Source organism: Hyperolius riggenbachi, chromosome 2 (genome assembly GCF_040937935.1).
Source record: "Hyperolius riggenbachi isolate aHypRig1 chromosome 2, aHypRig1.pri, whole genome shotgun sequence".
Lineage (NCBI taxonomy): Eukaryota > Metazoa > Chordata > Amphibia > Anura > Hyperoliidae > Hyperolius > Hyperolius riggenbachi.
In genome coordinates this window covers 226,067,178-226,091,509 of record NC_090647.1, presented here as the reverse complement: position 1 = coordinate 226,091,509, position 24,332 = coordinate 226,067,178, and positions in this window count along the sequence as shown.

Below are 24,332 nucleotides of genomic sequence, written 5' to 3'. Positions count from 1 at the left end.
CAGGCGGATTCCTGAATTTCTACACTAATTTTTCTGGTGCGTGTACATGCCTGCCTAACTTTTATGGCTGCACTGCAGCTGCAACAACAAAACAAAAGGCATGTACATGTGCCTATTCCCCTTCGTGATCCTTACCTTGCCGCGGTGAAGGGGCTTGCGTATCACAATGAAGCAATGACTGCCGGCTATATGAGTGTCTCAGGGGTGGCACACCAAAGATAATAAGGTTGTTGCTTCATCGTGGACAGACCAAATTTGATCAGCTGGACAGTCACTGTTGGTCTGTCATTGAGCTAACACAGCCCAGCCACCATATGGGCTTGAAAACCACCACGGCCTGCACTCTGGCCATGGTGCCCACCAGTCCAGCACGGCCGTCACTATGCAAACAGCTGTTTGCAGTGCGTTACACAGTGAGTTTGGTGTGTCAGTGTGAAGCAGTACTCTAATTACACTCCCTGATTGATGTATACACATGCAAGATGTTTTAAAACACTGTAGGCCTGCAATTTAGCATTCAATGTGATTTCTGCCCTTAAAACGCTGCTTTGCGTCCAATCCGGATTTTTCCCGGGGACTTTTGGCATGTATCCCACTCCGCCATGCCCCCCTCCAGGTGTTAGACCCCTTGAAACATCTTTTCCATCACTTTTGTCGCCAGCATAAGTGTTTCTAGTTTTCAAAGTTCGCCTCCCCATAGCAGTCTATCGCGGTTTGCGAAAGTTTTCCGAGCTTTCGCGGGAGGTTCACGAACCCGGTTCGAGAACCGAGAATCGGAGGTTCTGGCCATCTCTAGCTAACACAATCTAGGATCAGATCTGCCATATAAGGAATCATACACAGTACAATTCAGAAACTGGTTGCTCTTGACACAACCTTACTGCAGAGAATACTTGTCCTCATGTAGATCTTGGCTGAAATATGGTTGAGCGTACAAACACACAATTTAAAGATATGGTTAAGAATTTTTGGTTCCAAACAGGTCCACAACTGTCTGCGGTATATAGATAGATAGATAGATAGATAGATAGATAGATAGATAGATAGATAGATAGATAGATAGATAGATAGATAGATAGATAGATAGATAGTAATAATAATAATAATCAACAAATTTGCTAGGTACCGTATGTTGAGGAGAATAGGGGAAACTTTTTTAAAAATGACCTTGTAGTTTTTGAGAAAATGGATTTTAAACATTCAAACAAATTTTTTTAAACTCAGTTGCTGCAGTACACTTTAACATATAAGCGGTTCTAGTTTTATATACATTGCATACATTTTAAGAAAACAGGCAGCATGGGGTCCCCTCTCCCAAGCCTCTCTACCTCTTGAAACCCATGTCACTCATGGTATAGCCAGAACACATCGCTTCCCGTCCTCCCTAGCTGACACCCCTACTCACTGGTACTGAGCACACCACCGGCCAGCACCCAAAGCACCCCTAACACCTGCCAGTGCCCCCTACATGCACAGTACCGCCAACATCCATGTTCACTGGCACTCACCACTGCTGCACTAGTAGGGGAACCTCTGAAAAAGCATCTTTGAATTTTTCACCTGAGTTTCACATTGGTTATTAACTGGCCAATGGAATACACCATTTTAAGGGATGACATTGGTCAATATTATAACCAAAGGAAACCTCTGGCGGCAAATTCAAAGGAGCTTTGTTCCCACTATTTTCCTAAGCATTCCTAGCAAATTTGGTGATTTTAGCAGATATGGGGGCTTTGCTATTCACAATTAAAGTTGATGCTATTGACTTAAATGCAATTAGCAAAACAATTCTGAAAAAATTCCAAAGTTTGAGAATTTTTTCACGAGATAGCTGGCATTCTCACTTATCCCTATTGGTCACTGCCTTTGAGATAGAGATTACTAGTTGCTATTGTTTCCTACTTGTGGAAGGCAGTCGAAATTTTTAGTTTACAGGTATAGTTAAGCATCTAACAATATTTTAAACAATACTTGGTAGATTAAAAAGACTATATGAACAGTGGCAAAAAAAGAAAACAAAAAATGTTCAGCAATTTTTTTTCCAATATTGGATTATACAATATTATACAATGACAGCACCTACTTTAAAAAGATTTACGAGGGAGAGGGAAGATGAGGCGCGTGAACAGAGAAGACAGGAAGAAGAGCCAAGTAGAAAGGAATGAGAGGCTAAGATGGGAAGTAATAGCAGTAGAAATATACCATATTGGTTATCAAACAAAACATACTTTGGCAATACAGAATACAACGGTCTAAAACACATATTAGCTGAATAAAATCTACTTTACAGTATTACATCACAGTTCTGCAGTGTTCTCATACATTAAAATATCCTTTCTTGTGTGAGCAAAATTGTTTTCAGCACTTCAATGTTGGTAAACAAAATCCTCCACTTCTCACATACAAAACATTTTCTGCCACTGTACTGACACTTATGACGTGGAGGAAAATGATGATAATTCTTGGAGGCAAAGTGTAATTCATAAATAGATTCACAAAAAGTCTCCCCAGTGAAGGATATTCTTCCTTTTGATTACCTTTGAGCATACTGAAATCAAATGATTAAAATTGTGTGTTTTTCAACTGGAATATGATGATATATATACTGTATATCTCAAGACACAGATTATTTACCTCAAGCTTTTCCCATGGACATATAGTGCCAAAGTTGCAGCCACTAGGGCACACTCAGTAGGCAGTAGCATTGTCTTACTCTGGGTGTCCTTGATGAATTGGTGTCGGATTACTGAACAGGAAGAGCCGAGATTCGAACCCTGGTATCCTGTACAAGAGGAAGTGCCCTTAACCAGTACACTCCCCAGCCAATATATACTGTATATAATGTTATCACAATTTATTAACTACTTATGGTTGTTTCGATGTTCACCACTGTACATATTAGGTCAGTGTGAGTCCTTTCTTAGCTTGAATGTCCAAGAAAACTTCACTTTTACTTAATAACTATTGTAGTTGTTAAGGAAGCCTTTTTGGTACTGAATCTTATTAAAAATTGTATTTTCATTTCAGCATCAATAACTTTCTAAAACTACCAAAAATTATAATTATGACTGCAAGCTTGTCATAGCATTGGTTCTCTGTTTTGTGTACAGAACCCAGAATTCAAATCTATTTATGCCATTGCTTCACTGATTATTGTCTTTAAAGATCAACTCCAGGAATGTTTTTTTTTTCATTTTAGATAGTGTAGGAATGTGTTAGAACCTCTTTGTTTTCGTTTAGCTTTTTCCTTAAGGCTGGTTGCACAGTGGGACGTTAAAGTCCCACGTTACAGCAGCCAGTAACGCAGCCTAACTCACAGCACTGTAAAATCAATGTTGCTGTTCACAGTGCACACATTACGCTACATAGTAACGCAGCACGTTTAAACAAAGTGCTGCATGCTGTACGTTATACTGGGCTAAGCTGCGTTATAGACTGTTTGCACATGCTCAGTAATGTTGGAGGAGGAGGTCTCCCCTCCTCCTCACGGCCAGCCACATGGCTAATTAATATTCACTGCACTGTGGTGACTCGTGGTGAGACTGTAGTGTTGTCCGGATCACGAACGAATTGTTCATTTGATCCGGATCTTTTTTGTGAGTCGAATCATCCGGATCATCACAATGAAAGATTCGGTTCACAGTGGATGTTTGTCTGGAAGAAACAGGAACATACAGAATGTACAGCGCAGGGAAAGTCCTGTTCTGCTAGTCATTTCACCCAGTCTGCTTCCCTAGTAAAATGATTCAAATGATTCGGTTCAAAGATCCGGATCTTTTCAATGATACATTTCAAATGATCCGAATCCTTAAAAAGATCAGGACTTCCTATCACTAACCTGGAGCGGCTGCTCTGAGAGCTGCTTAACGCTGCTCAATCTGACGTCCAACTTCAACACCACCACGCGTTGCGTTAGGGGCACGTTATGCAACCATTATGTCCCCTAAAATGCAACATTTTGGTGTGAAAGTAGCCTAAAGGACAACTGTAGTGAGAAGTATATGGAGGCTGCCATATTTATTTCCTTTTATGCCATACCAGTTACCAGGCTGTCCTGGTGGTCATCTGACTCAAATACTTTTAGCCATAGCCCCTGAATGAGCATGCAGCAGATCAGGTGTTTCTGAATTTGACAAGATTAGCTGCATGCTTGTTACAGGTGTGATTTAGACACTACTGCAGCCAAATAGATAAGCATGGCTGTCAGGCAACTAATATTGTTTAAAAGGAAATAAATATGACAGCCTCCATATACCTCTCACTACAGTTGTCCTTTAATTGCTGCCCTGTGCCTCATCTATGATTATTTTTCTAATTTCCTATCTAGACAGGAAATTAAAGAGAAACCGTAACCAAGGATTGAACTTCATCCCAATCAGTAGCTAATACCCCATTTCCCATGAGAAATATTTTCCTTTTCTCAAACGGATCATCAGGGGGCTCTGTATGGCTCATATTGCGGTGAAACCACTCCCACAATGTGATGTTAGCATCAAAGGTACTGACATCACGCTGTGGAAGCCTTGTTGCATTGTGGGAATGAACAGCATTTTCCAATTGCCAAAAATCCATCATCTCTCTCCACAGACATCACCTGCCAGCAGTAAAAATGTCGCTGTGAGATAAATGTCATAATGTAAATCAGGGAGAGAAAAGATTTTACAATGGGCAAACATTGACTAAATCATTTATAAATAATTATTGTAAAAATTAAGCAATTTTTCCATTACATTATTTTCACTGGAGTTCCTCTTTAAGTAATCTCTCCTAGTGTGGCTGAGACACCAAAATATTGTTGTGTGCTGGTGAAGAGTTAAAATCCCAATCAATTTTTAATGCTCAGGAGCACAGTTTTTAAAGCTCAATGATGGATAGGCAAGAAAAAAAATGTCTATGATGGAGCCATAGACAATACAAATAAGTAATAACTCAATGCAGTGGTATGTGTACCTATGGCTTTATTCACCAAATACACTTTTTGTGTTTTTCTGCAATTCAAAAAAAGCACTACAGCAGAGAGCCTATGTTAAACAGTAACTCCGGCCTAAACAAACATACTGTCATTAAGTTACATTAGTTATGTTAATTAAAATAGATAGGTAATATAATCTCTTACCCACCCTGTTTTAAAAGAACAGGCAAATCTTCATGATTTCATGGGGGCAGCCATCTTTTTGGTTGAAAGTAGGCGACAGGGAGCATGAGACACAGTTCTGATCATCCCACCCAGTTGCTAAGCAACAAGAACAACAACATCAGAAATCCCATCATGCTTTGCACAGCATCAGGGAAAAAATGCCTGGGCAGTTTTCTTTGATGGGGTGGAGCTTAGCTTCTGTGAAGCTAAAAATTAGACTTTGGTAAGAAAAACAAAGTTCTAATGCTGTGAAACTGTTTAAAGAGAACCCGAGGTGGGTTTGAAGAATGCTATCTGCATACTGAGGCTGGATCTGCCTATACAGCCCAACCTCTGTTGGTCTCCCAAACCCCCCTAAGGTCCCCCTGCTCTCTGAAATCAGACATAAATCACAGCCGCGCTGTGCTGGCTGTGTTTACATCTGTAGTGTCAGTCTCGGCTGCTCCCCCGCCTCCTGCAGAGCTGTGGTCCCTGCCCCCTCCCTTCCCTCTGGGGACCAGAGTTCTGCAGGAGGTGGGGAGAGCAGCAGACTGACACTATAGAGAAAAACACAGTCAGCTGCGACACTCTGTGTGTCGACAGCGAGACTGTGATTTATGAGGGATTTCAGAGTGCAGGGGGACCTTAGGGGGGTTTGGGAGACCAACAGAGGCTGGGCTGTATAGGCAGATCCAGCCTCAGTGTGCAGATCACATTCTTCAAACCAACCTCGGGTTCTCTTTAAGAACCACGAAACCTTTTCAGTGATTTTTAGTCTGGAGGTTCACTTTAATCAATATGCAAGTTCCGATCTCGCCCTGAAGAGCAACAGGTGTAAATTTGTAATAATGCTTTTACATTAATTTTAATATACATTTGATCTAGTAAAGTTTTCATTTTTTTTTTTTTATACCCATGGAAATTTTCACTTTAAAGAGCATACAGCTACAGTATTTTGATACATAACCATATATTAATCTGCATATTCAAAAATTCTACACTGTCCGCACAGTGGCTCTTAATGTTTGCAGAAGTGTGAGATTCACCATCTGTTGGCATGTGCCATCTTGTGGAATGTTGATATTATTTTGCATTATGGTCTTAATGCAATTTTGAAACATATGCCATAAGCACAGTTAGAAGGCTTGAAACAGAACACATTTTAACTATGATGTTAAAGGATACCAGAGATAACGGACTCTGGTGAAATGGGCATATGTTATGTGTGTGGTGTTATAAGTAGATACTTACTGCACCTTCCGTTCCCCTCCGTCACTTGCCGTTCTACTGTAGCAAGCCCCGTTTCGATGGCTGACCAGGCAACTTAGGTAACCTATGACCTGGACATAGTGTGCCACGCTTGTGCAGTATGTCCGTTCAGTACCCTTGTGGACGTGCTCAACGCAGTCACCCCTGCACATTCTCCCCTCACTCCTGCTTCCCAGTATGCACGCTCCAGTGTAGTCAGCAGTGCTTGTCTTTTGACGGCATGGACTGCAGCCACAAGGGTGCTGAATGAAAACACTGCGCATGCACGGTGCAGCATCTCCAGGTCATAGGTTACGTGAGTCTCTGGGTCATCCATGTGCTACAGGAGAATGGTGAGTGATGTAGGGGAATGGAAGATGTGGTAAGTATATACTAATAATATACCCCACACATAACATATGCGCATCCCACCTTCAGAGTCCTTCAGCTCTGGTATCCTTTAAGATGACCACACACAATACACTAAAAAGATTATTTTTTTCCAATTTTTTGATAAAAAACAATTAATTGAACAATTTTAAGTTTTATTTTTTATTATGCATGAGAATTGGGATAAAATGTTTTGTTTTTATTCAATATTAGTTGGTTGGGAGTGGCAGACAATTCTGATCAGTTTTTCAAAAAATGTAATGGTGTAGGGTAGATTGTTAGTTTTATTGATTACTAAACCCAAGCAACTAAGTATTTGATGATTTTTTTCATAACTGTGGAAAAACACGTGTGTGATACGATGATCAGATGTCCCAAAAGTTCTAATCAAAAGGAAAAATGAATCCCGATTCTCAAATTGAAAAAAAAAAAAATATGAAAAATGCTATGGTGTGTGACCACCTTTAGTTTCCTCTCATTTAACATGTGACCCAAGGTTTCTCTTTAGCTTAATACAGACTCTTCTTCTTCTTCCTTGGCAGTTCCAGACAGTTTTCTATAGCATTGGGAAAATATTGAAGTGCACAAACCATATAAATACTAGAAGGAATCTGCGAGATAACATCTGTGTAAATGTCTAAACACTTTAACTGATTCCTTGACTATACTGTACAGTGTTTGAACAAAACTTATCACCTTAAAAGGTACATACACACGTCCAACTTTTTCGACCAACTTGTCGTCTGAATGACAAGTTGGACGTGTGTACATGTTGTTGAGCAACTGATAACAGCCGGTTTGCCCAATCCGCTTAGCAGATCTGTCAGACCAACTGTCGTTCAAACAATTGTCTGGTCCATACATGTGTACAAACGACTTCTAGCCATTTATCCAACTAATAGACGTTCAAACATACAGTCGTTTGATCAGTTGCTTAATCTAGACCATTGTTCTATCCAGTCCATTGTCCATGATCAATTGGTTAAATGGCATATAAATTAGGAAAATTAACATATCAGCCGCTTTGTTGTTCAGTGTGTACATGATCTTTGAAGGACTTGTTGTTTGCACTTCAAGTCGTTCAAACAACCAGTTTAAATGACAATCAGGTGTAAAGTTGGACGTGTGTACGCATCTTAATGAGGGGACTGGGAAATGGTCTAAAATTGGTGCATAACCTTCACATAGAAGTGAACAGTATTATGTGAAGGGTAAAATCCAGCTGCATATATTTCCCAAACCCCCTTATGGGTTTGTTAACCTATGCAGTCTTGACAGTACACGTCATATATTTAAATTAGACAGGGTAATGGACAACCCTAAACACTTTATTGTGGTAGAAGTGATTGCTTCTAAAGCTTTAGTTTACCCTAACTGATTTATTTTATTGTTTGTAAAGCTCAATGCTATTCACACACAGTATGTGCATTCAAATAATCTAAAGCCCAATCTACACGATACGATTCTTTGTGCGATTCGATTATGATTCTATTTACGATCTGATTAAATCCGACATGTCCGTTCGGGATTCAATTCGATTCAATTCGATTTGCCATTGCAAAACAATGGCAAATCGAATCGAATCAAATCCCGATCGGACATGTTGGATTTAATCGGATCGTAAATAGAATGGTAATCGAATCGCACAAAGCATGATGTAGATTGGGCTTAAGGCCCCGTTCACACTGCACGCGTTTCCAGCCGCGTTTTGGAAATGCGTGCAGGTGGCCGACATGCACGACATCAGACATTGCATGCAGTGCAATGTCTGATGTTCACACGGCATGCGTTCCGGACCTGTGCGGTCCGGGAACGCATGCTGCACGCATTTTTTGTAAAAACGCGTGGCTGTCCCATTCACTTTTCAGTGATGGGATCAGCCACGCAACGCATACGAACGCGGATGGCGTGCGTTCGTACGCGTTGCGGTCCGCATGCGTTGCGGTCCGCGTTCTGCAGTCTCTTAAACTCTTGTGGCTGAAACACCAGTGCAATGGTGGTGCACTCCTTCTAGACAAGTGTCAGTCTTTGTAAATATATATATCCATGTTGAGGGTAGCAATCAGTTCAGTCCATGCAATATGGTAATTAGCTTTACCGCTTTCAATGGGAATCACCCCCCCCCCCTTCGTGCAGCAACTCACCGGATGTTGCAGCCGGATTGGCCTGTCAGGGCGTTTGGGGTATCTGGCCATCCCACTGCCTTCTCTGGCAACCTCCTTCCACTTGTGACGTTCTGCAATCAGGCAAGGATACAATCCATCGCGTAAGTAGGGGCGTTGTTAGCCCCAAAGATCAGTGGCGCGTGCCTCTATTTTGGGGTGCCCCGGATGTCCCCTAGGCAACTGTGGTGCCTCAATGGCGGACATGCTGGGAGCTGTGATGCATCAATTGGGGGTATGCTGGGTACTGGGGTGCCTCTATGTGGGCATACTGAGTGCTGTGGTTCCATACTGAGTCCTGTGATGGGCATGCAGGGAGCTGTGATTCTTCTATGGGGGCACGCTGGGAGTTGAGATGCCTCAATGAGAGGCTCAAGGGAGTATGGGAGGGGGTCCACTAGAAGGTCAGGGAATGCTAAGGGGGAACTGCCAGATAGCCTGGTGGCCAGCCCTCCCAGCAGAAAGCAAACATCTAGCCAGCACAGAAGCCAGGTACCTCTGCCCAGTTATGTTTAAGTGACACTGCCAATTTGTTTGATATGCTTCATTTTGGGGGGGGGGGGGGGGGGGGCTGGGGGGGGGGTTGTATTAATGGAAAGGGGACTTTATCCAACATTTTGCTAAGGGCCTAATTAGACCGCTGTTAAGTTCATGTAAATTTGGCTCCACTCATGTCCACACTTATATTCTGGTGTGTGGCCACACCCATTTTCTGGCTGGAGTGCCCAAAAGTGCCCTAAGTCTCTTAGGATCCTAGCAACGCCCCTGCATGAAAGTATCAAAAACATTTATCAAAAATGTTAAAAACATGTAAAAACCGCTTGTCCCCACAATGGATTATATATTGTGTGACCAATTTGGTCTCTGTAGGGACCACAATACCACAACACTATGCGTGGGAGAGGGTAGAGATAACAAGCTTGCGGCGCAGCCGCCGGTCTCTGCTCACACTGTTATCTCTACCCTTTCCCACGCATAGTATTGTGGTCCCTGCAGAGACCGAATTGGTCACAATGTATAATCCATTGTGGGGGACAAGCGGTTTTTAGGTGTTTTTTTAAAAAATTTATAAAGTTTTTGGTACTTTTACACGATGGATGGTATCCTTCCCTGATTGCAAAACGTCACAAGTGGAAGGAGGTTGCCAGAGAAGGCAGTGGGGTGGCCAGATACCCCAAACACGCTGACAGGCCAATCCGGCCACAACATCCGGTGAGTTGCTGAACGAAGGGTGGGGGGATCCCCATTGGAAGCGGTGAAGCTAATTACCATATTGCATGGACTGAACTGGGCGCTACCCTCAACATAGATATATAAATATATGACTCTGCCATTACTTACCCATTTTTCATACTTAATGAAGCTGTTGCAGAGAAATACTCCAGAGACTCAGAGATCCCTGAAGAAATCATGAAACTGGCAGCAGTGTGGGCGATAACAGCTACAGAGCAGATCTCACTGTCCATCTCCTGTTTCTGAGACATTGGTCCATATGCAATTCACTTGTTCTCTTAAAGGGAACCTTAACTGAGAGCGATATGGATGTCTCCTTCTAAACAATACTAGTTGACGGCAGTCCTGCTAATCTCTTTGGCCGCAGTAGTTGGCTGAATCACAACCCTGAAACAAGCATGCAGCTAATCCAGTCTGACTTCAGTCAGAACACCTGATCTGCATGCTTGTTGAGGGACTGTGGCTAAAAGTATTAGAGACACAGGATCAGCAGGAGAGTCAGGCAACTGGTATTATTTTAAAAGGAAAAATCCATATCCTTCTCAGTTTAGGTTCCCTTTAAGTTTTCTCCTAAATGATATTTTCAAAACTGTCAATAAAATGCCTTTCATAATCACCAGCAAGCAAGAAAATAATTGTTTGGATAGTACTTTCACCTACTTTTTGGATCTTTTTCAATTGCAAAATGTTGAAATGTTACTCTAAGCAGAATATGAGCGCCCTTAAACAATTCACGTTTTCTCTTGAGTTTTCTCCTAGGAGATAATTTTTCATCCTTACTTTAAAATAACTTTTCAACTCTCTGCAGTTGAAAAAGTGCCAACAAGTAGGTGACACTGCACTGTCAAAATTATTCTGAGTATTTTCACGCTTGCTGGTGGTTTCAAAGACATTTTATTGACAAGGTTCAGAATATCACCTAGGAGAAAACTCAAGAAAAAAAGTTAATTGCGTATGTGCCTAGGAGACAAAACTAGGAAAAACTCTGGTGAAAAAGTGAAATTGCATATGAGACTAACTCTAGAACTGCAGCTCAGCAGATTCTTATCTTTAGAAGACTGTGCAGTAGTTACAGTGCTGACCACAAAGAGTTATTCTCTTAGCAGAGGGAGGAATTTAGAGAAAGGTAAGAGAGGTTAAGTCATCTGTGCTCACATAGAAAGTCTTGCTGTTGCATTGCCCCAGCTCCTCTTAGACTACATCATGTGTGGATTGTAATAGGATGGAGTGAGAAGTAGGTATTTTAAATCTGGCCATTGCAAAAGGTAGACACATGCAATGCACAAAACACTGTGCATTGCAAATCGACATAACTATCATATGCATTAATAAAAGGGGGGATAAACTAGAGCTTTAATTAATCTATGTGTTTACTGTTACATTTCATATTTTTCTAAATAAAGTATAAAAAGATCAGCCTTTTCCAAGTCATAACACACATCACAAACCTTCTTGACTGCATATCACACCTCAATAATTTTTTAAAATATGAAGCACTTACTTTGCTTATTTAATTAAAAAGCTGATCATGGAGCTGACTACCATGATTTGCTGCCTGGTCTTGCTACTCTGTTTACTTGTTTAACTGCCTGCACTGGTGCTGGAGTTTCTGGGCTAATGTTGCTTAACCTCCTGAGCGATAATCCCAAGCTGAGCTCGGGGTATGTCGCGCAGGAGGATTTCTCAGGCCCCGCTGGGCCGATTTGCATAATTTTTTTTTGTTACACGCAGCTAGCACTTTGCTAGCTGCGTGTAACTTCCGATCGCCGCCGCTCGCCGCCGATCCGCCGCTACCCGCCGTTCCGCGCAGCCCCCCCCTCCCCAACCCCTTGCGCAGCCTGGCCAATCAGTGCCAGGCAGCGCTGAGGGGTGGATCGGAACTCCCTATGACGTCACGACGTCCATGACGTCGGTGACGTCATCCCGCCCCGTCGCCATGGCGACCAGGGAAGCCCAGCAGGAAATCCCGTTCTGAACGGGATTTCCTGCTTACTCTGATCGCCGAAGGCGATCGGAGTGGGTGGGGGGATGCCGCTGCGCTGCGGCTATCATGTAGCGAGCCCTGGGCTCGCTACATGATTTAAAAAATAAAAAAATTTAAAAAATAGTGCTGCGCCACCTCCTGGGCGATATAATTGTATCGCCCAGAGGGTTAAGCTTGTCATTGGCTACTTTATGCTGGCTAGTGCAGTCCTTTCCCTGCTCAGCAAGTAGTTAGTTCTGGTACCATCCTGCCATTGGTGACTGCTGTTTTTTGTATCCATAGTTCTGGCTGTGCATGCTGCTGGTTCTGGCTGCACTGCCATCTGGTACTCTGGCTGCTCCTTCTGACTGTGCTGGTGCATGAATCAAAACTGGTTGTTGGTTCTGGCTGAATTGGCTTCCTGGTTGTTGGTTATGACTGTGCAGACTGCTGGTTCTGGATATTCTGGTTGTGTTAGGTGCTTGTGTTATAGGCTGGTTCTTGGCGAGTTGGCTGTTGGTTCTGGCTATTGTGACTGTCATTTTGGTTCTGCCTGTGTAGGTGGCTAGTTTAGGCTACTGGTTCTGACTAGCAGTCCTTTCTTTTGGTTGTGGCTGTGCTGGCTGCTGGCTCTGGCCTTGCTCACTGTTGGTTCTGGCAGTGGTTGTGGTTGGTTCCGGCCAGGGGCGCCTCTAGCCTTCTTGTCACTCCAGGCAAGAAATCCTGTGGCGCCCCCCCCCCCCCCCCCCATAAAAATAAAACAAAAATCATATACATTATAGAACACTTCACACATGATATAAGCCATCAGAGAAGGATAACTATGAAACGGGGCCCTGGGCAAGATAACACTTTGCCCTTCACTGATGGTCACCTGGCTCATTTAGTTAGATTTGGTGGGGGCTAGCAACCACCAGGCCCCTAAACTCTCTCTAGACCCTAGGCAGCTGCCTAAGTTTACCTTGTGGATGATCAGCATTGTATGCCATACAGCACATGCTGCCAGTATGCACCTCAAATAAATACAGCATCCACACTACAAGTTCCAATGGCAGTCACATTGCAAGATTGGATTATCAAGCAAGACATTCTTCCTTTCAGAATAATTTTTCACAAACATTATGAGATATGCAGATATGTTACCACCTGTTGGGGTAGGACTGGAGTGGGTTTATCATGACATTGAAGGGCTGATATGGTAAGGTGGTTTAAGGCACAGTGTACACCGAGCGGTTTTAGCAGCGATCCGCCAACCACATCTGTCTGTGAAAACGCTTGGCTAATGTATTTCAATGGGATGATGCACACCAGCGGTTTGAGGTTTTTAGCAAACCGCAAACGTGCCTCCTGCTGCACATTTGCTGTTTGCAGAAGCGATTCTGCCTCAATGTAAAGTATAGGAAAAATGGTAACCGCTCTGAAAAAAACGCTAGATCAGAGCAGTTTTCCAGGCGTTTTTGCTACAGAAGCTGTTCAGTAACAGCTTTTACTGTAACAAGATTTGTAATCTGCTTCACATAAACGCTCAGCATGTTTAGAAAATGTCTCTAAACATGCCTAGAATCGCTCTGAAATCTGCTCCAAAAACCGCTAGCGTTTTGAGGATCTGCTAGCGGTTTTGGTGTGCACTGGGCCTAATGGTTTGATTCATAATCCATTCTGGAGATAAGCACAGTGTGTTTGTAGTGTAAGTGATACAAGAGAAGAGAAGTAGAATGGAGGGAGGAAGGGTAGTAGAGGGTCGGAATTGATGACATGGGTGAGCAGATATCTATGAGTAGAATAGAGGCTCAGTGGGTAGCACTACTGCATTTTAGTGCTGAGTCCTAGGCTTGAACATTGGCCAGGGCAAAATCTGCATGGAGTTTCTGTCTTCAGACACTTCAGACATTTCCTGCATCCTAAAAAACATACTAATAAGTCAACTGGTTTACCCCAAAACAATCCTATATTGAAAATATTAGACTATAACTGTGGTAGGGATTAGATTGTGAGCTCCTCTGAGGACAGTCAGTGACATGACTCTGTAAAGTGCTGCAGGAGATGTCAGTGCTATATAAATACATAATAATAATATGGTAGGACATTATTCTATAACTACGGTAGGGTTAGATTGTGAGCTACTCTGAGGACAGTCAGTGACATGACTATGTACTCTGTAATGTGCTGCAGAAGATGTCAATGCTATATAAATACATAATAATAATATGGTAGGACATTAGACTATGACTATGGTAGGATTAGATTGTGAGCTACTCTGAGGACAGTCAGTGACATGACTATGTACTCTGTAATGTGCTGCAGGAGATGTCAATGCTATATAAATACATAATAATAATATGGTAGGACATTAGACTATGACTATGGTTGGATTAGATTGTGAGCTACTCTGAGGACAGTCAGTGACATGACTATGTACTCTGTAAAGTGCTGCAGAATGTCAGTGCTATATGAATACATAATAATAATATGGTAGGACATTACAGTTTGACTATAGTAGGGATTAAATTGTAAGCTCCAGTGAGCAGTCAGTGACATGACTATGTACTCTGTAAAGTGCTGAAGATGTCAGTGCTACATAAATACACAATAATAGTTCCAAATGCTACTGGCTCCTCTGAAGAGTGCTCAGACTAGTGTACATAGTTGTGCACATTGTTCCCCAAGTAGCAGTTGTTTGGTCAGAGAGACAGTGGGAGAGGGAGCATGAGCAGAGGGTGAGGGTGAGCAAAGTTAAGCTCCACACTCACCACAGTGACTGCAACAACAAAGGAAGATGGATCCAGCGAGGTGTCCCCTCATGACAAGCGTCCAGCGATTCATCTTCCTGCCAGCGGGTATGCGAGATGTCACGTGACATTACAGGACGGGCGCGAACGAGAAGTCAAGCGACCGCAGTACATTATGGGGTGTCGTCAAGGATCTTAAAGATCCGGTCCTCAGTGACGGTCACTTTTCACCACACAACGCTAAGGGATGTCACGACATCGTGTAAATGACTACTTGTCGCTCAAAAAAAAAAATGAATGGACATCGGGAAAATCGTTGGAAAAATCGTGAGGTGGGTACGTAGCATTAGAGAGAGGGCAAACAGACAGCATTAATGGAAATACATTATTATGCCATCTTCAGTTATAAGTAGTGATGGATGTAATTACACACATTGCTTACATGTCCATTATCATTGTTTGAGCTTTAGATGCTGCCCTCCTATTCACTCTCTCACAATGAAAGACAAAACCTGCAACCCCCACTGTGTCCATTACACACTTCAAACACTGTCCTTGGGAACTCAGGGAGAAGTGCAGGCTGTGTGTCCCAGTCAGAGGGAGAGAGCATCAGATGATCCTACTGCTCCATAGCTAGTCATGGCTGGAGAGCGTCCTGACATCTAGACATGCAGGACATTCTAGCAGAGCACACAGGCTGTCTGCAGAGTTTACTGTTTGTTTGTTTGTCTTGCTCGCTCTGCAAACTCAGTAACATTTGGGGGTAGGGCGCTGTCACCTCTGTACACTGAATAGTGAGGGACTGTCTCCAATCTTTCTATGAATCCTTATTAGATGCATTCCTAAAAACACTTGTGAGAGTAGAACAGAGTAACCAAGCAGCTCAGGGTGACCCAAACTACTAGGAATGTATAGGGGGATAAAAGGAACCAAAAAGCCCTCCTACTAAAAAAGCAAAGCTAGGTGTAATTGCCTTCTTAAAACAGAGAGTAGAAAACTTTCTCTACATACCCTTAAACGGCAGTCAGTCACTCAGGCTCAGAAAGGTGGGGGCAGAGAACAGTTATAAACCAGACACCTTCTTCTAGTTCTTAGGGAGTATCTATAAATCTGAACTCTGAATGATTCTTTATCCCTGACTTAGCAGAATGCTATTTGTGAAGAGAGCAGAGTATCCAAGCAGCGCAGGGTGACCCAAGCTACTAGGAATGTATAGGGAGATAAAAGTTACCAAAATGCCCTCTTACTAAAAAAGCAAAGCTTGGTGTAATTTGCCTTCTTAAAACAGAAGGAAATCTATTTCTCTCCAGTCCCTTACAACGGTCTTTCAGGACAGGAATTTTTATTTCCCCTTGGACTGACAGTAATTTATTGTGCCTTCTCCATCAAAGCCGCTCCAAGCCGCTGCCTGGGTGGTCAGTAGGTTAAGGCGCCCATGGTTCTGGCTGTTCTTCTGGCTGAGGGTTCTGGCTGGCTATACTACTTTCAAGTACTGAAGGTGGTTGGTAACTTCTGACTGGTTTGATGGCTTCTGATTCTGGCTGTGATGGTGTTTTGTTCTGACCTCTCTGTCTTTTGGTGCTGTTTGTACTAGCTGCTGGTTCTAGCTGTGTAAGCTTCCTTCTCTGCCGACAGCTGGTTCTGGCTGTGCTGCCTCTTTTTTTCTTTCTCAGTTACAGTTAGTTCTGGCTGTGCTGCCTGCTAGTTCTGGCTTGCCGATAGCTGTATCTGGCTCTGCTGTCAACTGGTTCTGACTGTGCTGCCTGCTGGTTCTGGCTCTGCTATCAGCTTGTTCTAGTGGTGCAAACTGCTTCTGCTTATAGCTGGTTCTGGCTGTGCTGGCTGCTGGTTCTGCCTTTGCTGACAGCTGGTTTGGGCTCTGCTAGCAGCTAGTTCTGGCTATACTGCCTGTGGTTCTAGCTCTGGCAACATCTAGTTCTTGCTGTGCTGCCTTCTGGTTCATGCTTTTCTGATAGTTGGTCCTGGCTGTGCTGCCTGCTGGTTCTGGCTCTGCTGACAGCTGGTTCTGGCTGTGCTTACTGTGTGGTTATAGCTTTTCTAGCTGCTGGTTCTGGCCTCAGTCACCTTTTGAATCACTTACCCATCATTAATATTCCCGGTAATACATATTGAATCCTCTAGTTTTACTTGCTTTGTGCTTAGTTCAGTTGTGGGACTATGGGAACTGAGCATAAGCAGTACAATCAGTCAATTGTCTTTCCTTAAAGCGGATCCGAGATGAAAAACTAACTATAACAAGTAACTTGTCTACATATCTTATCTAAAGTTTAGATGGTTAACACAGCAAAGCTAACTGCAAACAGTTTTATTAGAATATGATTATTTATTCCTGTGATACAATGACAGCAGACATGTTGTTTGTAAACATTACATAGAGGCAGGCTTATCTGTATCTTGAGCCATCAGCCTAATCCCCTCTTCTCCTCCCTCCTCCCCTCTGCCTCTGAAATCAATGGCTAGTAACACCTCCCCCTCCTCCTGCCCAGACTGAGCTCCCATGAGCCCTTGCTACTGCCAAGGCTCTCTGAGCCTGTGGGCGTGGCCTATTTAGTTTATAGGGAATTAGAGTATTAAAACAAAAACAAAAAAGTATTTGGCTTGAGGAATGCCCTATAAACAATAGGAAAGGAACACAATTATGCAATGTGTAAAAGTTCACCTCGGATCCACTTTAAAAATAATAAATATGGCAGCCTCCATGTTCCTCTCATTTCAGGGTTCTATTACAGGTGTGCATACTAAAATGCTGTGTCAATTTTGGGGACTTGTCTATTCCCGCTTGTCCTTTACCCAGACTTAAGCAGTATGTTACAGTACAAGAAGAATACGAGAGCAAAGCAAAATCAATTATTTTCAATAGTGTTTGTTAACACCAGAACATTCCTTCATGCTGCATCTTGGTACATTGACCTATATCTTCTCACTCATTACCACCAAAAAACAGGGCATACCAATATGATAATAAAACACTCTTCCATTCCAGCATTTCTAGTGTGGACAAGCCCTAACAGTGCTGGCATAAAAATACTATATCATAGAACTACCAGAATTTTGTTAGAGCCTTATATAAAAAAAATGCTAATTGTAAGTCATTAAAAATATATCAGCAGCAGTTTTAATTTTGAACTAAACCTTTCTGGTTTATGTTTTAGCTACAGTTTTTTTTTTCTTCAAATGATCCGAATAAATGGGCAATGATGCAGTTCTAAAAATATAAAGTCTTAAAAAGAAAAAACCTGCATCTCTTCAGGATAATGAAAAAATGGCTCAGGTGCCGTTCAGCCTCTGTACTTTCCTGTGTTGTTATTGCCCTTCCACTTCAGCTTCCTTGTTTTATGTCTGCTGTGGTGCTGGGGTCTTGTCTGCTTTGGATGTTTGATTGACATTTGCTCTGCCAAGGGGAAGGAGCTGGCAGCTTTTGGCAGCACTGTCACGTTCATTTGCACACTTTATGAAGCAGCAGTGTGGCTACTGATACAAAAAAAGAATGTTCTGAGCAGCATGACATCTCTTGGAATGGAATATTTGTCTTTACAAATGATTGCACTGCTGCCAGTACTTGACATGGTGCTCGCAAATATGTGTAATTGTTGGAAGTATAATGATGATTATTTGCATATTTAATGCTCAAACATTACTTGAGAAGGATGTTAGATGAAACATTTTATGTAAAGTTTTTTTTTTTTAATATGTTTAACATTAATTCAACAAGTTGGACAATCCTATTATAATTTGATTGGGATCTTTTGCTAGGCGAGCGTGTAAAACAAGCACACTGTCTGTCTGATTTTTATGTGATTTATGCCAAGATAATAATTTTGTTGGCAGGATTCCAACAATATCAGCTTTTAAATCTGAGATAACAGAGGGATTCTTTGCCCTCTCCTGCTACTGATATTTAAGTTAATTTAATACTATTTTATATTTAACTTTTAGCTAATTACACAAGGGTAAGCTGCAAATAAAATTGATAATTAATTGATTTGTATGAAATGTTATTTGTTATGAGATATTGGGCCTGATGCACAAAAGGCCGGCAATTTTGCCATGTGCAGGAAATACAGTCCTAACATCAGGGGAATACTTCCCGCTACAACATTAGTGCCATGTGCATTACTGCGATAATGTGCACGTTGCCATGGTAACATGCAGTGTAATGCGCATTGGAATAAACACAAGTGCATTACCCTGGTAACATGTGTGGCATCAATAGCATATTGGGCGCTCCCCTGGCATTAGGACTTGTAAAATTGCTGTGCCCTGTCTGCACATGGCCAAATTACTGTCCCGTCGTACATCAGGCCCATTGAGAGAAATGCATAGACAAGGACTTACATTTACCTGCCATTGATATGACGAGCTCTAATTATTCTTAAAGTGTGTGCACGTGTGTGTGTGTGTGTGCGTGCGTGCGTGCGTGCGTGTGTGTGTGTGTGTGTGTGTGTGTGTGTAATTTTCATTCCAAGCAGGTTCTCTCTTCCTAAACCAGTTACTTATTAATGACTTTGTTCACCCTTAACCACTTTCGGACAGCGGTGATCGAAATCTACGCCCTGTTTGGAGGCTGTTATTCCTACCAGGGCACACATTTCACTCACCGCCGCCGTGCGCTCTCGCTGATCTCACTGATCGAGTCACTCTCTACCCACTGCAGCTTACTCACCTTGCTGTCGGTATGACAGCAGAGCTCTGCGAGCTGGCTCCTGACCCTGTTGTCATGTAAGCTAACCTCATTGGTTCACATTGATCACTGGGTCAGGAGCCAATTAAATCAGCTCCTGAGTGGCTCACAGTGTTCTGTCATCATAGAGACGGCAGAGTGAGTGGGCTGAGACGGTGGCATGAACAGTGGTAGCGGTGATTCAGTGCGACTATTTGTCGGTATGCGCTCGTCTCTGGTACCAGCGGTCTCTGGTCCGAGCCGGCCCTGTGTATGCCTAAAGGTGGCCATACATGGTACAATTTTTCATTTTTTTTGATTAGATAATTTAGTTCGATTATTCCGTTAGATCGAATATAAGGATTTTTCCAGCATGTCAGATCAGATTTTTCTCGAAAAAAAACGGGATAATCGTTCGAATTTCTTCATGGGAAAAAAAATATTTTCAACTTTCATTCGTTTCGATTATTTAGATCGAATAAACAGGAAAATCGAACGCTTTTATTGTATCGTGTATGGGTAATCAGTTTCCCTGTTGCTCCACCAAAATGACCTCAAACCCCGAATCCCCACCGCTTTGCTATGTTATAGCCCAGCACCTGTTACTGATGCTCCAATGCCCCTACGATGATCTGGCACCTAACTTCCAACCCACCATCATTCAGATATAATACCTCCGAGTTCCTATTAGCGCTCTGCCATTGATGCACCCATAGCCAGAGTTGGCCAATTCTACATTGTATACTATACTGTACTATTCTATACTATACTATACTAAACTATACTATACTATAGGCCACCTCCGGAGCCCAAATTACACACTGGGCATCGCTATAGCCACTAATTACATAGCAGCTTATAGTGGCACCAAAACTATCTTGCTGTGCATCATGCCCATTTCAACTGATTCAGGAGGGATGACAGTGATCCACATGAATGCCGAGCCTGCATTGTGACTGACAGCCAGTGAATAATCAGTCTGTCACTAAGGAGGTATAACTGTTGCAGTGATTGTGGTTGTGCCCATGCCCAGTGACATGGAGCATGTATCAGAGGAAGGAGAGTATTTCAGATATCTCTATTACATTACTGATGTCATCTCTGGAACCTGATTTATTTACTGTAGAGTTATGCGCATAGGTAAGAGTCCACTATAAAGCCTTGTGCACACAGTCTACATTAGACTCAGCTGAGGTGACTGATAACAACCACCTCTTACCATCTTTAACTTTCTCTTGCTTCTGGTCAGCACCGGTCAAAATCTTCCAGCAACTTAATATGGGGTCCTAATACCCCGTACCAATTTCTGCTGATGTAAATCCGCTTCATCAAATGTTTTCCAACTAGACCAGGGGTCTCAAACTCAATTTACCTGGGGGGCCGCAGGAGGCAAAGTCAGGATGAGGCTGGGCCGCATAAGGAATTTCACAATCGCGGTGCATCGCCGCCTCTGCCCGCCCCTCTCACTCTTCCTTCACAGAGAGGGGCGGGGAGAGGCGGCGATCCGTGCGGCGATTGACATCAGGAGGGGCAGAGCTGAAGCTGAAAGCCCTGCCCCTTCCAGGAAATGCCGGCGGATTGCCCCCCCGGGCGATTTGGGGGCTCTGCAGCCCTCGTTTAGCGGCAGGGATGCGGCGGATTACTTGGGAACACTGAAGCGAACTATAAGGAAGCTTTTTCAGGCGAGGGCCACAAAATATTGTATCGAGGGCCGCAAATGGCCTGCGGGCCGCGAGTTTGAGACCCCTGAACTAGACAATTGGGTTCCTGCCACCATAAAGTCTGCTGCCATATGTTATACATCTTCTTGGTGGGCTTGCTCAGTCATTGTATTAACACCTAATAATGTGGAGTGGTCCTACTTCCTCCTACACATATTTTACTGTATTTTCTCTGGGACAAGGTATATCCATGCTACCCTGGGGTGCAGCAGCGACAGTAATCTGCAATAACTGGGGCACAGTATCTGTTACCACTTATTACCATGGATTTACCCTCATCACCATATTCATGCCGACCATTCCATTAGGCATTCCTTATAATGATGGCAATACTGGCTTCCATCACTGTAGAGCTAGCATAGTATACTGTAGCTATGCATTGAAGAACATTTTAACATTGTATTTGATGTGGAGTGGATATGTACCTTAGGTAAAATGGAAAAGGGTATTTCTTAGTTAATTTGGCAGACTGATATCCACTATAGCAGATCTGAGAACTTAGTCCTAGCATTGTCTACCTATTTAGCACTATTCATACATTACTCTGTAAATCAATGGACATGATAGTTAAAGCTTTAGTAGCAACTTAAAAAGACACTGAAGTGAAAAAAAAATATGAAATAATGAATTGGTTGTGTAGTATGGATAATTACTAGAACATTAGTAGCAAAGAAAATATTCTCATATTTTCATTTTCAGTTATATAGTGTTTTTCATAGCATTGCATCATTCTCTAATATTTGCAGTTTACACACTACTCAGCTATTCTAAATGATTTTACAGAGCAGGCTAGTGAACTTTTGAACCCCTTCTCTGCAGAGAAAAGGAAATTACAATGACTGACATTTGAGTTAACAAGCTTCAGAAGACAGAGCTCTCTGCGACTTTGAAAGTTGTGGAGCTCAGTGTCTCTTTAAAAAGGGATCAGTGACAGTCCCATATTTCTGCCAAATCAAATTTTGTTTGAAGTATTTTTTTGTTCATTGTAGGATACACAACCACTGTCCATATAAGCAATACAATTTTAAGCATTAAAGAGGCACCGTAACAACATAAAGTAGAATGTAATAATTTTCCTGGTTTCAGCATGAGAAGCACTTCATTTAGTGATATATTGCGGTATATTGTATGTAACCCCACTTTCTCAGTGATCCTTAGCCTAGACTGATTAGATATGCGGAATTGTCACCCCGGAACATTCTGGGAGATCAGGTATATTTTGTACTAGCTTTGGAATTCTCAGAAACAAACATTACACACAACTGCACCTGCCAGTACTAAAAATGTTGCTGCCCATGATACATTTCTAAGTATAAATCAAGAAGAGGGAAGATTTTACAATAAGCAAACACTGACTAAATCATTTAGAATGTAATATTGTAAAAAAAGAAGCAAATGTATTAATTACATTAATTTCACTACTGTTTCTTTTTAAGTCAATAAACTCTAATCTATTGCTCATTTCTGTTTTAGTGCTCAATTTTCTCATTAAAATTTAGCATTTACCTTTGTCATGAAAGACAAAAAAACAGAGATACAGAATAATGTAACCAGCCATCAGGAAACCCAAGGAATGCCTTCCCTACAAAACTCAAAAATAGAGATAAACTTTTTCTTTTTTTAATGACTGAGCACGCAACTTTCTTTCTGTAGTGTTTACATCAACGATTAGTATATTAGTTTTGTTTCTAAGCTATGTGATCGGCCACTCCAGCACCATAGTAAGAAGGTCACACACATACACCCCACTTACTGTACACACTTGTCTTACCAGTGTTAGACTTGAAGGAATAATTTCTGGAGGTAATGGACACTATGGAGCCGTGACCATGGGATCAGGATGAGAATAACTTTGCAGGAAAACCCAGCACAAGTGAAATAACTAGGGACTGGGGATCTTTATATAAAAGAAACACTCAGCTAACAAAACTCTGGGCCACAGAAGAAGCTTCATCTGCTCTGACCAAATCCTTCCTTTCTTTGCATCTTTTCTGTTCTAATAACAGCTGCCCTCTCACTCCCTGTTTCTCTGCAGTGAGGAACAAAACCTCGCTCTGACTATCTGTTTTTCTATTCTTCCCCAGAGTAGGTCTCATTACTGGTGATTAGCAGATGATTAAAACCAATTCAACTTCCCCCAGTAGATATTTTCTCCCTGTTTGTGACTAACGCGTCAGTCTTCAATGAACGTGCTCCTAAGCTTATTAACAGGCTCAGAAGATTAGCTGCCACAGAGTTTCATGGCTTTGGGATTGTGATGCAGCAAGTGACATGGAACCACTTACTAAGCTAGGATGGTACCATTGGGAATACAGATACAAATCATAACATTATGTATTGTGCCGTGGTGTTCAATTACTATACATAAATAACATAAATATTTACTACAGGAAGTGGACAAATTAGGAAACACATGTTTTCTTGTTAATTTAAATACACTTTTATATATTTGAAGTATTACCTAGATTTGATTAGTATGTCATTGCACATTACATTATTTTACATACAAGTATGTTAAATGTGCAGTTGTGTCCAAATCTTGTGGAACAAAGCAAACCCGTGGAAACGTTACACATTTATTTATTTAAGTATTTATATAGCGCCTAAATATTACGCAGCACTGTACAGAGTATATTGACTTGCCACTTAAATGTCCCTCAGAGGGGCTCACAATCTAGTCCCTACCATAGACATATGTCTATGTATGTATCGTGTAGTGCATGTATCATAGTCTAAGGCCAATTTAGGTGTAAGTCAATTAACTTATCTGTATGTATTTTGGGATGTGGGAGGAAACCAGAGTGCCCGGAGGAAACCCACACAGACACAGGGAGGACATACAAACTCCTTGCACATGTTGACCTGGCTGGGATATAAACCGGGGACCCAGCACTGCAAGGCGCAAGCGCTGACCACTACACCACGGTGCTGCCCTATACATATTGCTATCTTATAATTGCTCCCTGTCTGGCTGTAATGGTACTTCTCTCTGCTCTGTATATATTAGTGTATCTGTGATGTGAGTTTAAGGCCAAAGTCCTACATTTTCCGAATCAATGTTTCCCTCAATCAGGGATGTAACAATCCCC